The sequence below is a fragment of the Gekko japonicus genome, unplaced genomic scaffold (assembly GCF_001447785.1).
Source record: "Gekko japonicus isolate JY-2015 unplaced genomic scaffold, Gekko_japonicus_V1.1 scaffold804, whole genome shotgun sequence".
Taxonomy (NCBI): Eukaryota; Metazoa; Chordata; class Lepidosauria; order Squamata; family Gekkonidae; genus Gekko; species Gekko japonicus.
In genome coordinates this window covers 188,831-194,830 of record NW_015159735.1, presented here as the reverse complement: position 1 = coordinate 194,830, position 6,000 = coordinate 188,831, and positions in this window count along the sequence as shown.

Sequence of the window (6,000 nt, the reverse complement as noted above, 5' to 3'; positions counted from 1 at the left end):
TAAAAGACGCCTGCTCCTTGGGAGGAAAGCGATGGCGAACCTAAACAGCATGATAAAAAGTAGAGACATCACCCTGCCAACAAAAGTCCGCATGGTCAAAGCAATGGTATTCCCAGTAGTCATGTATGGCTGCGAGAGCTGGACTATAAGGAAGGCCGAGCGCCGAAGAATAGATTCTTTTGAACTATGGTGCTGGAGGAGACTCTTGAGAGTCCCTTGGACTGCAAGAAGAACAAATCAGTCAATCCTCAAAGAAATCAACCCTGACTGTTCCCTGGAAGGCCAGATAATGAAACTGAAGCTCAAATACTTTGGCCACCAAATGAGAAGGGAGCACTCACTGGAGAAGACCCTGATGCTTGGAAAGATTGAAGGTCAAAGAAGACGGGGACGGCAAAGGATGAGATGGTTAGACAGTGTCATCGATGCAACGAACATGAAGTTGAGCCAACTTCAGAGGACGGCAGAAGACCGGAAGGCCTGGAGAGAGCTCGTCCATGGGGTCGCGAAGAGTCGGACTCGACTGTGCGACTGAACAACAACAACAACAACAAAGCACATGTGAGACCAAAATAACCCCCAAAGCAGTCCCAAAAGGCTTGACAAGGCTGATTTTTAAGAAGAAGAAGAGGAAGATATTGGATTTATACCCCGCCCTTCACTACCCAAAGGTGTCTCAGAGCGGCTTACAAACTCCTTTCCTTTCCCCTCCCCACAACAGACACCCTGTGAGGTGGGTGGGGCTAAGAGAGCTCTGACAGAAACTGCTCTTTTCCAAGGACAGCTTATCAGAGCTACGGCTTGCCCAAGGTCATCCAGCCAGGTGCAAGTGGAGGAGTGGGGAATCAAACCCAGTTCTCCCAGATTAGAGTCCGTGCACTTAACCACTACACCAAACTGGTGTACTTAACCGCGTACACCAAACTGGTGTACAACTGCGTACACCAAACTGGTGTACTTAACCACTACAAAAAAATAGCTATTTAAAATGTTTTTATGCACCCAATGTAGGGTCCCCAAAATGGCTCCCAATTAAAAATGTGACAAACGGCTTTAAAAGGGCATACAGAACAAGCAATTAAAAAGCAACAATTAAATAAAACACATAAGCAGGAAGGAGGATCAGTGAGGGAACGCCAAACAACAAAAAGTATTCACGGGTTGGTGGAAGATGAGGACTAAAGAAATAAAGAAACTGTGCTGTATGGTATTAAATTGCTGACTGTTAAACAGCATTAACAATACGTTATAGAAAAAGGAGTTTTAAAAAATTGGTTGCCTTTTCACACTTTTAACAAATATGCCCCCCCCCAAACCCTTTTGAAAGTCATTGTGCAGAAATCGTGTTTTCCCCATCCCAACTGAGTCCAACCCTCTACTCGCCCCCCTCTCATTTTATCAAAGGTATACTGTCCATATGCATTGTTCAGGAAATAATTCTACTGAGCTATTGGCTCCATCTAGTGTTCATTTGACAGAATTCTATTCCCACTTGAATTCCATTGGGGTTGCCCAGCTAGAAAGTTGCTGCAGAAAAAACGGGGATTCTCACTGTAGTGTTTAGAGCACTTATGGAAACAGAAACGTTCACAGGCTAAATCCCAATTTGTCAGAAGCATCAAATGGAGGCTCTGTCCCAAGAATATTCACACACAGGCAGAGAGGAAGGAACAAAACTCGCAGAAAGTAGTTAGGCTGTGACATCCTTACACGAAAGTCAAGAAGAAAATACAAGATATGCATAGCGACCATTCACGTTGGCTGCAGTTGAAGAGAACTACCTAACTTTGTGATGTTAAGCAGTTTACTGTCCTTAAGAGGCCAGAAGACTGCTTCTGTGAGTACACAAATTCAAGATTGCCTTTTCTTGACACCATGCAAACTGTCCAATGTTTCTGTCGCCTGGAGATCAACTGGAATCCCACGGGATCTTCAGGACCCACCGGGAAGTTGGCAACCTTGCCTCCAAATCTCCAGGAATTTCCCAGCCCAGCATCAAGGGCCCTAAAACAATTCAGTCCTAGGCAAAGCAGAGTTGTCAATTCTTTTGTCGAGCTGAAGTGTGTGTTTTAAAATGTGTTAGTTTTCCAGGAAATACTTTGCACTTATGGTTTATTGTGAGGTAGTCACAATGCCTCACCAGGAGATAAAAATTAGGTGGCGCACCAGTGTAGTGGGGGTAATCTGTTGGAACAAAATATGTATACCTTAATGGTACAATTTGTGCTGTACCTTCCTTCCTCTTGATGGCAGACTCTCTTTGGGCCAAGGTTAGAGAGTGGTGGTGGTTTTTTTTTGGGGGGGGGTGTTTGAGGAAACTTCCAAAAAGGGGGGGGGAGTACTTCAGAGTGGAAGGAGGAGAAATTGGTTCTTCTGACAAAGTTTGAGTTGAAGAAGTGTGCATGCACACGAAAGCTTATACCCAGGCTAGAGGAAGCACTCCTCGACCGGCTCGTCTGTGGCATGAAAGACGAGAAGCTGCAGCAGCAGGTGGTCGCCCAGGAAGCCCTCACCTACGCTGTGGCCTACTCAGAAGCTGTAGCTGCTGAGGCCACTGAGAAGACAACGCAAGAAGTGCGTCAGAACCTGACCCCAATCCAACAGGGGGCCAGCAAGTCAGTGCACCACAAATCAACAAGCAAGTCCGAAGGTGAGCGCGATGACGTCAACCACTCTCGAGCTCTGAGGGCCAAGCGGACCCCAGTGAAAACCACACCAAGGCGAGCCTGTGCAGGATGCGGCAGAGACCACGAGCGGGATCGCTGCTGGGTGAAGGACATCGTTTGCCGATCCTGTGACAAGCGGGACCATTTGGCCAGAGTTCCTGCTGAATGGCGTACCGTGTGAGATGGAGGTCGACTCGGGATCAGCCGTGACTGTCATCTCCTCAGAAACATTGCAGCATTTGTTCCCGTGATGGAGTCGTTGGCGTTTGAAGCCGAGCAGTATTCACCTCTCCGATTTCCAGGGGAGACACATTCCTGTGGCTGAGGAAGCCACTTTTGAGGTACAATTTAAGGGGTTCCGAGAGCCACTGAGCCTCCTTGTTGCCGAGGGGTGCCGAGCCAGCCTTTTGGGGTTGGAGTGGTTCAAGGCCCTCGGAATTGCTATTAGTGGAATTAACCAGGTCAGCGCGAATAAATTGAGTGCACTGTATACTAATTTGCGGATGTATTTGATGGTACACTGGGAATGTATAGAGGGCCGCCGGCAACCTTTGATTTAGATCCTTCAGTAGCGCCTATATGGCTAAAGTATCGAAAGGTGCCCCTTTCCATGAAACCACGTATTGAGGCCGAGTTAGACAAACTTGTAGCCCAAGGTGTGTTAGAACTGATATCACATGCAAGATGGGAAACCCCTATTGTGACACCAATTAAGCCTGTGCTGATTATAAATGCACAATAAACAGGGCACTGCAGCAGCACTCTTACCCTGTCCCTGTGATTAGTCATGTGCTGGCAGCGTTAGGGGAAGGTAAAGTCTTTGCTGAATTAGATCTAGCTCAGGCTTACCAACAGCTACCCGTAGACCCGCAGGCTGCCTTGGCGCAAATCATCGTCACACACAGGGGTGCATTCAAAGTAAATAGATTGCAATTTGGTGTAAACGTGGACCCAGGTATATTTCAGGGGCTCATGGAGGGGTTGTTAAGGGACCTGCCAGGGGTGGTACCCTACTTCGACGATGTCTTGATTGCCAGCAGAACCGAGGACAAACTGACAGAACGCCTCAGGTCCGTGTTAAGCCGCTTCCAAGCGACAGGGTTAAAGGTAAAGAAGTCAAATGCCACTTAGGAGTATCTAGCGTGGAATTTTGGGGGTTCCAAATTGATGTAAATGGTGTTCACCCTACTATGGGTAAAGTACAGGCAATTCAAAACGCCCTGAGTCCAAGAAGGAACTGCAATCCTTCTTAGGAATATTGAATGTTTATCATGTGTTCCTACCGCATAAAGCATCCATTGCAGAGCCGTTGCATAGGCTCCTCAACAAAGGGGCGAAGTGGGAGTGGGGCTCTCAACACGATCGTGCATTCGGAGCCATTAAGTCACTGTTGTCCTCTGACGCTGTTCTAACACATTACAAGGAGTCGAAACAGCTGGTGTTGGCCGCGGATGCTTCTCCGTAAGGGGTGGGGGCTGTTTTAAGCCATGTGATGGCTGACGGAAGGGAAGCGTCTATCGCTTATTATTCGAGGACACTTATACCAACAGAAAGAAACTATGCGCAAATAGACAAAGAGGGTTTGGCACTGGTGGCCGGCGTGAAGAAATTTCACAATTTTCTTTACGGGAGACCCTTTGTGATGGCCATGGACCACAAGCCCCTCCTCGGAATTTTCGTACCTGACCGGCAAACACCCAACATACTGTCAGCCAGGATGTTGCACTGGACGGTATTCTTGTCTGCCTACGATTATGTACTGGAACATCGCCCAGGCAAGAACATGGGGCATGCAGACGCCCTCATCCGGCGTCCATTGCCTGAACTGGACTCGGATCCTGCACCGGCATTCGAGGTCATGGCCCTCGAGGAACTGGCCAAACCTCTGGTGCACACCTCGGACATTGCGACTGTCTCAGTCAAAGACTCCACAATTGCCAGGGTGCTCAACTGGGTGTGGAGGGGGTGGCCAGTGGGGCGCGTCGCTGACGAATTCAAGCCTTTTGCAGTAAGGCAACTTGAACTCGCTGTACACGAGGGTTGCTTATTGTGGGGCAATCGGGTGGTGGTTCCCCTTAAGCTAAGAACCCAGGTCTTGGAAGCACTGCATGAATGCCACCCCGGCATCGTGCGAATGAAGGCGTTGGCTCGGGGATACTTTTTGTTACCCAAGGTTGACTTGGACATTGAGAATTGAGTACAAAGATGTCATGAGTGTCAGCTGTCCCGGCCTGATCCCCCTCATGCCCTGGTACAGCAGTGGGAAGAGAGTCACCGGCCCTGGTCGAGAGTACACATCGACTTCACGGGCCCATTTCAGGGGCAGATATTTTTAATCGTAGTCGATGCGTACTCCAAATGGTTGGAGGTGGTCCCAACGTCCAAAATGACTGCTCTCACAGTCATAAATGCGCTGCACCACATTTTTGCAACTCATGGGTTGCAGGACACTCTCGTGTCCGACAACGGGACCTGTTTTACCGACTCCGAGTTCCAGGATTTTTTGGCGGCAAATCTCATTCAGCATAGCACGTCCGCACCATTCCACCCGGCTACTAACGGTCAGGCCAAAAGAATGGCGCGGACCACGAAGGAAACTCTGAGCCGTCTGGTGCAGGGCAATTGGAGCCAAAAGGTGGCGTCGTTCCTCCTGCACCAGCACGCCACTCCGCACTCAGTGACAGGGCAGAGCCCAGCAGAAATGCTAATAGGTCGGCATTTAACAATGCTCCACGACCGCATGCACCCGGACCTAACGACGTCCAAACCCCCACAGAGTGAGTCCACCGACCGGACCAGGGGTTTTGAGGAGGGGGAGTATGTTTATGCGCGTAACTATGAGGGGGGGCATCGGTGGTTGCCAGCCAAAGTAACCAAGATACTGGGTTCCCGAACTTACTCTGTAAGCTTAGCTGACGGTCAAGTGTTTAAAAGGCACGTCAACCAGCTAAGGAAACGGTGGGCTGAGGTAGACCCTGAGCCCAATACTACGGTGGCAGACGTACCCGTTCTGGACGAACGGGTAGAGCTTCCAAGCTCGGACAACTCCCAAGAGGAGAAGATCTGCCCCGGGACACGGAAGGAGAGCGCCAACGTCTGAGGCCGCCGTAGAAGTCCAGACATCAGCAAGAGGCCTCGCTGCCAGGTTCTGGTAGGAAGTCACCCCCCCCCCCATGATTGTGGCCTTAGTTAGGGAACAAATAATTGTGTAAGCTGCTCAGAGACCCCTCAAGGTTCGAGCGGGATACAAGCCGAAAGCATAAATAAATAAATAAATAAATAACCACCCAGTATTCCTATGAAACCCAGTAACCGGTCTGAGAAAAGGTATCAA